At 36.8% G+C, this 12,136-nt stretch overlaps 1 pseudogene; it reads left to right on the forward strand.

Annotated features, from left to right (window-relative positions):
• The first annotated feature begins 2,437 nt into the window (after positions 1-2,437).
• On the forward strand, positions 2,438-2,845 carry LOC114893144 (annotated as a pseudogene).
• Positions 2,846-12,136: the final 9,291 nt, after the last annotated feature.

Below are 12,136 nucleotides of genomic sequence, written 5' to 3' on the forward strand. Positions count from 1 at the left end.
TATAAGTGTGTAAATCAGAGAGAAAGAACGAAGGAACTGCTTTCAACATTTTGTGTCTGTAGTGGATATTGGGTTTTCTGCCCAGGTCACCTCTTTAGGACCAAAGCATCTATCGGCCAACTGCTAATGGAAAAGTTAAAGCTAAGTCATTCAGTGGGATTTTTCTTTGGTACCAAGGAGCTGATTTCTTCAAATTACATTCCTTCCTGTGGTTGGGTAAGCAGTGGATAAAGGAAGCTTGTGGACAGTGATTATAAATGCAGAGATTCAAACACCTGGAATCCTTATCTTTTTTGGGGACAACTCTAAAGGGCCCACCAAGTTCCAGGATTTCTGTAAATCAGCTGAAGGCTCAATTGCAACTACTGTTGACCTGTGAACAATGTGTGTTTGAACTGCATGGTTCCACTTATATTTAAATACGTTTCAGTCATAAATACTACAGTACTACATGATCTGTGGTTGTTGAATCCATGGATGCAGAACCGCATATGAGGAGGAACCACATAGAGGGAGGGCCAACTGAAGTTATACTCAGACTTTCAACTGTGTGGAGGTTGTTCAACAACTCTCTCATTGTTCAAGGGTCAACTGTACCTTGTGATTCAACTTCTCATTCTGCCAGATCCTGCCTTTCTCACATTCTTACAGGTGAACTTCCTAAGAACATTGTCCATCAACTTTCCCATTAAAAATTCCATTTTCAGGAAACCCGATCTAAGATAGTACCAGCACTGATACCAGAACATCCATATGGAGAACTATTAGCCTCGCTAAGGAATGAGGAAAATTATGTGCTGCCATTGCTGCAGGATTTGGCTAAAACATACCAATATCCATGAGGCGACAAGAGTAGATGCACAGGATTGGATGTTGAGGATGCTGAATGAAGGGGAACAGAACCAAAAACAAAGCTGGAGATGAGTGAGCTTATCAATATGAGAGCATTATCCTGTGAAACAAAATTTAACACTCTGGCATCTACAGTATAAACTAACACAATATTGTAAAGCAACTATATTCTAATAAAAAAATAAAATTAAAAAAAATGACAGTAAAAAACAAAGTCACAATTTTTTTCCCTAGATTCCAGATGTGATCCAATTCTCACACCATGAACCCACTGACTAAAAGAGAGGCCTATGATGAAGGATCATTTTTTATGGTGACAAATGTACAACAGTAATTCCTCAGTACTTTACCTAAGCGACTCCTGACCTTTAATTCAGGTACCTCAGCACTGGGAAGTAGGAAATATCCAGGTCATTCAAGAGTTGATGTAAATGTGAACATAGAGAAGAGTGAAATACAATATATTAAAAGGAGCCAAATAGAATGTCTAGAACCCAAAATACATTATGTGTATTGACAAACTTTTCTGCAGATCAAACACCACAGAAAAAATAGCAGTGAGCTTACAGACATAATAGAACTTATCCATACAGAAGCGCAGAGGGAAAAAAGATGCTGAAACAAATACATATCTAGCTTTGGTGAACAGTAGGATGACCCTAAGAACTCTTAACAATAGTGTTATTAGAGTTCCAGAAAGGAGGTAGAGGGAAATCGAAGATATAATGGACTAACATTTTCCAAATTTGTTCAAAATTATAAGGCCACATGCCCTAGAAGCTCAAAAAGTTCCAATAAGGAAAAAAGCAAAGCAAAAACATGTAGTTCAAATTTTATAAAATCATTGTTATAATGAAAATTTTAAAAGCAGTCAGAGAAAAGATTAAATTCAGGGGAATAAACATAAGAAAGTTGTTGGCTTTGTATCAGAAACAATGCAAACCAAAATATATTGGAACAATATCTTTACAAAGTTGAAAAATCTGTCAGCCTAGAATTCTATATCCAGAAAAATCCCTCAGAAATGAAGCTAAAATAAAAATATGTTGAGGAAAATAAAAACTTGGAGAATTCATCACCCAAATATCTAAAGAAACCAAAGATTCTTCAGGCTGAAGAAACAGTAAACCAGAGTTTCACTAATAAAAAATAACTGTGAATAGTAACTGTGGGTAAATAAGATAAATTCTTTCATTTTTAAATTTCTTTAAAATATATTTTATTGTTTAAAATAAAAAATAATATATTTGTGGGGTTTATGACATACATAGATGTAGATTATTTGACAATAAAAGTATAAAGAAGAGGAGGATATAATAGAAATGTACTGTTATACATTTCCTACATTAAAACTGAAGAGGCATAATATTACTTGAAGAAAGACTGTGATAAGATGCATATTGCAAATCCTAGAGCTCTTACTGTATAAACTTAAAAGTTATAGCTAGTAAGACCGTGGTAGAGAAAAACTGAATAATGAAAGTATTTAAATAGTCAAAAAGAATGCAGGGACAAAGAACAAAAAATATGGGACACTCTCTTTCTTGGTGCTGCCTACGAAGGTGGCAGCCATCTCCTTGGCATCATGGCCGCCCTCAGACCTCTCACAAAGCCAAAGATAATCAAAAAGAGGACCAAGAAGTCCATCTAACACCAGTCAGACCGATATGTCAAAGTTATATGGAACTGGCACAAACCCAGGGGCATTGACAATAGGACTTGCAGAAGATTCAGGGGCCAGATCTTGATGCCCAGCATTGATTATTGGAGAAATAAGAAAACAAAGCACATGCTGTCCAGTGGCTTCTGGGAGTTCCCGGTCCACAATGTAAAGAAAATTGAAATGCTGCTGATGTGCAACAAATCTTACTGTGCTGAGATTGCTCACAACGTCTCCTCTAAGAACCGCAAAGCCATTGTGGAAAGAGCAGCCTAGCTGGTCATCAGAGTCACCAATCCCAACGCCAGGCTGCACAGCAAACAAAATGAATAGACAGCTTGTGTGCACATTGTATTTGTTTTAATAAAACCATAAAACTCAAAAAAAATGTATATGGGACAAATTGAAAACAAATAGCCAAATCATACTTTAAAACAAACATGTAAATTATTAGATTAATTATAAATGCTCTAAACTTTCCAAATAAAAGCCAAAGAATATTATACTGGATTTAAAAGCTAAATCCAATTGTATGTCATCTAGAGGAAGTACATTTTAAATATGAAGTTACGGATTGTCTAACAGTAAAATGATGGGAAAATATACAGAGAAGTCCTCACAACCAGGAATATTAACAAAGATGAGAAGAAGCATTTCATAATAAAAGTATAAGTTCAACATGAAAATATAATAATTCTGAATATGTATCTAATAACATTCATAAATCTATGAAGCAAAAACTGAAAAATACTGTAAACAAAATTAGACAAATCTACAATTATAGGTGAAATTTCTGCAGAAAATTACTAAGGAGATCAAAGACTTGAATAAAATATCAATCAGCAGGACATAACTGAAATCATAGAATAATTCACCCAACAACGGAACAAAGTTCCAAGAGCACATTCAACAAGTGGAACATAAAATAAAATTAATTAAGGCTTAAGTGATAAAAAGAAACTGAACAGTTGTTTGGGACACCTTCCATATGATTTCACATTAAATGGAGGCATATTGTATAAATGACTCCTTAGTGGTTATCCAGACTATCAAGTACACACATCACTTATTAAAGATAATAGAAAGCAATTTCAGTTTGAAAGCAGGACTTTCTGTCTACTTAATACTACAGCAGTATTGAGTACATTACTTGGAAATGCCCTATAATTAATTTTCCATTCCTTAACTGGAGGAGAATATTGTCTCCACTGTGGATGCCTCAGATACCTTGTAATTTTATGTAAGAATTTCAAGGGATTTTATGCCATTTTTAGCTTGTCACCTGTGTGTGATTATCCCAGAAAACATCTCTTTTCCCCAAAACTCACTGTTTATCTACTAATTATGTTTAAACTAATTACTATACCTTACTACTTCCCCACTGAAGAACAGGCTTAGACATATACACCCTCTTGATTATGTGAGTTTTAGAATGGATGGTTTGTTTGGTATACTCCCTAGCAACATCTCCCTGGGCTGTAAGTTAACATTAATTTTGGGCAGTTCATTGTGATGGTGTTAATTTTTTATTATAGCCTATTTAGTAGCTTTATCCTCTAAGATCACAGAGATTTTCTCTGATATTTTCTTAAACAAATTGTGGTATATCCAAACAATAAAATGAAACAAACTACCTAGACACAATGTTTGTGAATCTCAAAAAATGTGCTGAGCTACCTAGGACACAAAAGAACACATGCTATATGAACCCATGTATATACTATCATAGAATAGGTAAACCTAATCTATAGTAATGGGATGTCAGTTGCCTAAGCCAGAGGTGAGGGTGGGTAAAATGCAAATGGATACAAGGAAAATTTGGGGTGGGGGTGTGATGGAAATATTCTGTATCTTGATAGGGTTGATGATCATACGGGTGTATACATTTGACAAACTCACCAAATTGTAAATTTAAAATAGATGCTATTTTATTGCATGTAAATCACACTTCAATAAACTTAATAAGTAAAAACAAAACAAAACAAAAAAACTATTGTGTTGGGAGAAGAATGGAAATAGGGGACTAGCTAAAGTGCCATGAATAATCTGAGCAATCATGGTTTAAATAGTAGAAATGGAAAAGAAGAAGACAGATTTAGGATATGTTCTGAAGGCAAATTTTACATGATATGTGGATAATTTATATGTGTACATTTGGGAGTGGGGATTCTGATGGACAATGAGAAATAAGGAAAATCCCTGAAAGTTTGGCTTAAGAAATTGGATGGAGTTATTTATTCAAAAAAGTTAATCTGAAAGGAGCTAGTTTGGTAGTTGAGTTCTATGAGAATCAAGAGTTCTATCTTGGCTGTGTTAATTTTAAGATGCTTTTTAAAACACCTGAAGACAAATATCCAGCAGGGTGTTAGATATATGATTCTGGAGTTGCAGGGCATGTTTGGATCTTAAGGTACAGATGTGGAAGTCATAGCAGACAAGTTCTATTTAAAGCTGAAGCTTAAAAAAATGTCGCCTAGAGAGCCCAGGACATTTAGTGGTTGAGGAGGAGAAAAGGAACCAGCAAAGGAGACTGCAATGAAGCAGCTAACAATGCAGGCACTCAGGTACAAGCACATGGGGTCGTAGACATTAAGAGATAAAGAGAGTTTTAGGAAGAAAAGTGAGCAGCTATGTTGAAAGCAATGGAAAGGTCTAGTTAAGGAAAGAACGGTGACCACTGCATAATTTTTTTGTGACCCTGACAAGATTTTTCTCTGAGATAGAAGGGATGGAAACTTGATTGGACTGATGTAGAAGATCATATGACATGACTCTTTATTTGTCAAGAAAATTTACAATGAACTGGGAAGGAATGGAACAGTGGTAGGAAGATGATTCAGGTCAAGGTCATGGAAGGTTTTATTTGACTTGTTTTAAAAACCCAATATTAGTGCTTGTTTGTATGCTGGTGGTAATATTCCATCAAGAACTGAGAATTGGTTGATACAAGAGAGGGAGTGTTTGAGGAAAGTCTTTGAGAAGACATGGGATGCAAACCCCAAGTGGAGGAATATAATACATATTTAATACCGTACTTCATTTTGGGATACATAACATTATGCTAAGAGAATGTATTGATATCATTGTGCTCTATGCTTTAATACTCAATTTAGAACTAAAAAAAATAAAATAAAACTCAGCAAAATAAGATTTCAATCAAGTTAAGATTTGGTTAACATTCTCTGATTTCTTTTTTGGTTTAGAACGCAGAATTTTCCCTGTTTTGTCTATCCTTCAGGAATATCTTGCCTTCATTAGATAACTACTATAAAGTTAAAATGAATGGAATGCGTTTTCTAAAGGTTATACTATTTGAGGTTGTATTTATTGAAGGAAGAAAAGATATAAACAATTTTATCCTGTTGGAAAACATAGTTTCACCTGAGCCACAAATAAGACTGTGGAAACAAAAGACAGAATCTGAGAATTTGGTTGCAGGGTCTTCTGTTCAAAAGAATACAGTTCTTGAAAAATCTGTAGCCACAGTAACAGCCATTCCCAGTCCTGTGATCTACAGAGCATAGGACCCTGTTAGGTGTCACAAAATTGCACACCAGTCACTAGGGAAAGGTTGAATTTCTATAGTCAGTTCTTGAACAGCCACTAACAATCATTCGGAGCTAATGACATTCTTCATCTAATGTGGTGAATAGAGCCATTAAAATATTTAAGGGCCAGAGCAAGAAGTGAGGAAAAAAGCTGTGGCTTCAAAATCCCTGGAAACAAAGGATGTCTTACAAATGAGAAGAAAACTTGAGATTGTGAAAGCCTGAGGTCAGGTCTCAGGGAAAAAGAAAGTGAGAAAAGCAAATTATTTTCCCCAATACTGGCATTTAATCTTCTAGTACTTCCACTACTTCCACGGGGGTGACCATCAAGATCGTGAGAGGATCTCCTACTCTTGCTGGTAGATCTGCGGAGCTTGGGCTATCCCCTCACTCCTTCTCCTACCTCCTTCAAACATAGATAATAACACTAAAACAGGTGTATCAGCGAGGATCCTTTAGGTGCAAGTCACTGAATAAACTAAAAGTGGCTTAAACAGCGAGAATAATCCGCTACCTCGCATAACAGGAAGTCCCAAGGTTGGCTCTTTCAGAGTTGGTTACCTGCTCAGCTCCATGATGTGAGGGCTCCTGTCACTCTCTCTGGGAGTCTCTTGACTTTCCCCTTTGGGGCACAAAAAGAATACAAGTAGCTCCTAACATAGAGGCCTCACGTGGCAGTGCCAAAGGCAGGAACAATTGAGTCCCTATTTTATTTCTCCTTTTTTAATTATGAGGAAAACAATCCCAGAGGCCTCTCACTAGACTTTCCTCTTTGTCTTGTTTTTCTAATACATGACCATGTGTAACAAATCACTGATAAGGGAAATGAAATTATAATGGCTGGCATAGACTGATGAGCATCTACCCCTGGGGGTAGGGAAGCCCCTTAAAGATACACAAAAAACTAGTTCCTAAATAAAGCTGGGTTTCTGTCAGCAGAGTAGAAAGGATAACTGTGACTGCTGAGAAGAGGGGGCAATGCATGCACAGTGATTAGCAGAGTGACTGGTGCCCAAATGCACTTAATAAATATTAGCTGCTATTATTGTCCTATCAAGCCGCTCTTATGGGAACTACAATAGAAGAGCCCAGCCTCACACCCCAGACTACGTATTCTGACCTCCATCCAATCTGTCATCAAATAGTACAGTTAACCCTTAGCTGTAGCTTTACTTTCTTTCCTTGACTATAAATCCTTTTCCCTTGTCATCCTGTTTGTCTCAAAAAGTAGTAGCTAATGAGTTGTCTGCCTCCAGCCTCATCGATTTTCAAAAACTTTGCATATTGTAGCCAGACTGATCTTTCTAAAGGCAGATCTAATCATGTCACCATCTTCCTTAAGAGCTTATCACAATTCCTCATTGCATTACATCTGAAGGTTGAACTCTTCAGAATCATGTCCATGTAGTTGTTCTTCAATGCAGGTGGAGGGAGGCTCCTCTGTCCTTCAGCTCCACCATATGGAACATGCAGTCCCCTTGGTGTAGGAGGAGAGAAACAGAAGACTCCCAAGTAGGGTCTCCATTGTCCACAAATAGTGAGATGCCCAGCCCATCTGAAAGAGGCTGAGAAGCACCATCTTGCATTCACCCAGAAGGGGAGGAGGACACACTTTTAGGGAACACTATTGTAATAGATCCAGAGATGTGCCTCCCAGATCCCCCTTCAAGGAAGGTCTTGCTGCCCAACTGCAGAGAATTTGTCTGTCTCAGCAGGTGAGAGCTGCCTTGTCTGAGGTCACACCTTTCCTGGGGTAGCCCAGTTGTAACTGAGTGAGGCAGGGGGATAAAGACATGGCCATTTTGGCCCATGCGCATAACTCCAAGAGGCACTGCTCACTCGAGGACTCCCTGCTGGAGTAGCCAGGGCTTCCTTGTGCTTGCTTCACAGTTGACTTCTTCCTCTTCTCTATCTTGTTTCACCATTTCTTTCATACATTTTGGTCCTTTATGAACATCTTGTACCCCATACTCTACGTGGTATCTGCTTCTGGACATTACAACCTGCAACAACTAGTAATTTCTAGCAGAAAGTCCTTTTAACCCTCAACTCTTTTTTCTGCGTCAAAGATCGTACCTAACTTGAATATTTTTCACTCCAGATTTATAGAAATAGAGTTCCCTCAGTGTATCACCAAAATTTTGCAGATAAAATGCAATTTATTAGCACTTAAGTGCTCTTTTTTGTTTTGTTTTTCTTTTCCACTTTCTCATTCTCTCTAAGGCTGCCCATGAGTACATAGGTGCTTAGAAGAAAAATCATCTGCCCAGACCCAATAGTTATTAAACCAGGGAGTTCTCCGATCCTCCTTTGCCCTTTATAACTTTACAGCCTGTTACTTTTATAACTAGTTTAAACCACCACTGCCTGGAGCACCCTTTCCCTCTTCCCTTTGAGGGGCTCACTGCTACTCAGCTCAGCATCAGTACCTCCAAAAAACTTCCAAAGTTATCCCCTATCCTTGCATGGCTGTCATCCTGTGTTGCTCTGATAGCTAATACCCCAAACATTTATCCCCATCTTGGTGCCTATCAATACTGTATTATAATCATCTTCGCCTATCTAGCATCTCTAATGGCTGACCAGTGCCTGGTACATCTTTCTTTACCTACTTCTCAAAAGGGTTTTGAGTGATTCAGTGTCAGCACATAGTAGGTACTGAAAAGCATTTACTGAATGAATTTAATAATGCTCTTTTTTCTTCCAGCTTTGCACTGACTCTGTCATCCTAGGAGATTGAGTTAAAAGAGGAAAAAATAGTGCTAGAATGTATTGCAACAAACATCTGTAAGTCTAAAGGAATTTGGTTCATTAATGTTTCTTTTCCAGTTCTGATAGCTGGCTGTACTCGTGGCTGACTACACAGTGCGACGTAGCACCAATAACTTGGGAAGGGCAGAGGTATCTAGTGAATGGAGAACTCTTCCTAGACAGAGCTATTTTCTGTTCTTTTTTTTCCCACAAGCCCACGTTCAACATCTATGACATGCAAGACCCCTCAGGTATTACTATCTCAGTCAGTTTAGATAATCACATTCAAGATGTATGTGTGTAACAGGAATTATGATATGAGTATTCACATTCTGATTCTCTTCCCTGCCCCCAAATACTATCCCCATTAATTTTATTTGCAATTAAGCAGATGAGGGGAGAAATATTCTGAGCAAAATGTTTCATGAGGTAAGATGAAGGTGAGTGTGGGAAGAGGATGGGAGTGTAAATATTCATATTGATTTTTTGTGGCCATTGTATGTATTTCTGCATATGACAGTCAATTTCTGGTTTGTGAAGTAAGTTGATTAAACATTTCCTGGGAGTTTAATGATCAGCATTTGCAGGAGGAAGAATGGGGGTGATCTGCAAACTCCATGGTGAGAAAAAGTGAAATGAGGGATGAAAATGCAACGTACAGGGGGTTCACTTTATATTCCATGACAACTGTGTCATTGTGCGAGTTACTCTCAAAATATGAAGTGAGAGGAAAACGTAAGGGCACAGTATCTAAAAACTGTGATTGGATAGCAGGATGAAATATTGCCTGATTAAAAATGTATCAGGGTTAGGAGGATAGGAAGGAATAGGCATTAGTCAAAAAGAATAGGAATACTATCGATTAGAAGGAATAAATATGCACAAAATTAAAAGCTGTATGGGGCTTACATTCATTTAGAAGACACTGATAATAAACACTGAACTTGGTAGATATTCACTAACCTTTTCTATCCGGGATCTCCCAAGACTCCATGATTCAGTATCTGAAGGATTAGTGCCTATAATTCAGGGCACCTCCAGGACCCTGAATTAATGCCGTCACTAGTGTTCTTCCTGATTGATGAGTGTCATACTGATCATCACCTCTGATGTGCATGAATGTTTAAACATAGCTTCTCTCTGTAAGCAGCAAAAGCCTCAGAAATTTTATTAAATTAAATTTTAATAGAATAAATCTATTTTAGTGTCCTTTCAGTGAATTCAGGGTTACTAAAGTAGGAGGTGATTAAATTCGTTAAATTCTCTTGGCAACTGCCTGCTGCTACCAGGTCTCATTCCTTTAAGGCACAGGGCTGTGGCCTTATCTTCACAGCAGCTCATTCAACAGATCCCAGATGTCTTCCTCTGGTTTATTTTGGGAGCTTCACCCTGTAAAATGAGTTTAGTCCATCATCTCCCCTTATCTGGCTGAAGCACATTCTGTCAAGGGATTCTACTTTTCCTGAGGTATTTAGCGCCTACTGACAATAATCATTTTTCTTCTGAACAGATAAAGAGAGAAAGAAGGCAAAAGAGCATGAAAAGTACTTTTTACCGATTTTAAACTAAAGAACAAATGACAGTGTCCACCTTATACAATCAAAATAGCTCTGCTTTTATAAATAAGTTTCTCAAACTTGAGCAGCTGATTCTGATGATTTCAATTGTAGTAGAGCATGGTTTACTGAGGGTTTGGAAAAATGATCAACTAATAACATTAAGTCATACAGGGAATTGGGAGGTATTACATTCTTTTATAATAAAAGTGTTCATAACATAAATGTTTTTCTCTGGTCAAGGAATACTTACTAATGGAGAAATACTTAACCCTTGATAATTACTAAGTAAAAAAAAAAACTTTGACAATTAAAAATCCATTAACAATCCTAAGTCTACACTGCTATCTAGGTGTACTTCAGAGAGTATTATTGTTTGGATAACAAAAGAAAATTATGCAAGTGGAAAAAAATTGAACCACTCTACAAAAGAACCATGTTGGGAGATTATAATATCCTTCATGGAATAGTACTTTATTAAAGACCAGAAAAAATTTTTTATCAATGGTTGCATCCAAAAAGCTGCCATTAATCTATGACACTGATGCCAATGAGAGCATCATCTTCCAGGTAGAAAGTTCATTTACTTAACTGAACAAAAAGGGAGCATTTTCTAGCATTTTTATTTCACCTCTTATTGCTGTGTGCTTTGAATAAAACAATCTCCCTTATTTTTCATAGAAAATAAAAACATGTACATTACCGATGCAATACAAATAAATACATATTTTATTGATTTCATTTTTTAAATTGTTAAATATACAAATATAAAGACATGACATGATTTGTGTTTATCTAATAATTAGTGATGTTGAGCATCTGTTCATGTGCATCTTGGCCATCTGTACAGCTTCCTTGGTGAAATGTCTCTTTAGGTCTTCCACCCACGTTTAACTGGATTGTTTGTTTTTTGATATTGAGCTCCATGAGCTGTTTGTATATTTTGGAGATAAATCCTTTGTCAGTTGTTTCATTTGCAAATATTTTCTCCCATTCTGAGGGTTGTCTTTTTGTCTTGTTTATGGTTTCCTTTGCTGTGCAAAAGCTTTTAAGACTAATTAAGTCCCATTTGTTTATTTTTGTTTTTATTTCCGTTACTCTAGGAGGTGGGTCAAAAAAGATCTTGCTGTGGTTTATGTCAAAGGGTGTTTTTCCTATGTCTTCCTCTAAAAGCTTGAAAGTGTCTCATCTTACATTTAAGTCTTTAATCCATTTGAAGTTTATTTTTGTGTATGGTGTTAGGTACTGTTCTAATTTCATTGTTTTACATGTAGCTGTCCAGTTTTCCCATCACCACTTATTGAAGAGGCTGTCTTTTCTCCATTGTATGTTCTTGCCTCCTTTGTCATAAATTAGGTGCCCATATATGTGTGGGTTTATCTCTGGGCATTCTATCCCGTACCACTGATCTATATTTCTGTTTTGTGCCAGTGCTGTACTGTCTTGATTACTGTAGCTTTGTGGTATAGTTTGAAGTCAGGGAGCCTGATTCCTCCAACTCAGTTTTTCTTTCTCAAGATTGCTTTGGTTATTCAGAGTCTTTTGTGTTTCCATACAAATGGTAAGATTTTTTTATTCTAATTCTGTGAAGAATGCCATTGGTAGTTTCATAGGGATTGCATTGAATCTGTAGATTGCTTTGCATAGTATAGTCATTTTCACAATATTGATTCTTCCAATCCAAGAACATGGTATATTTCTCCATCTGTTTATGTCATCTTTGATTTCTTTCATCAGTGTTTTATAGTTTTCTGAGTACAAGTCTTTTG

Source organism: Monodon monoceros, unplaced genomic scaffold (assembly GCF_005190385.1).
Source record: "Monodon monoceros isolate NGI ecotype Baffin Bay Population unplaced genomic scaffold, NGI_Narwhal_1 Super_Scaffold_12, whole genome shotgun sequence".
In the NCBI taxonomy this organism is placed as follows: Eukaryota; Metazoa; Chordata; class Mammalia; order Artiodactyla; family Monodontidae; genus Monodon; species Monodon monoceros.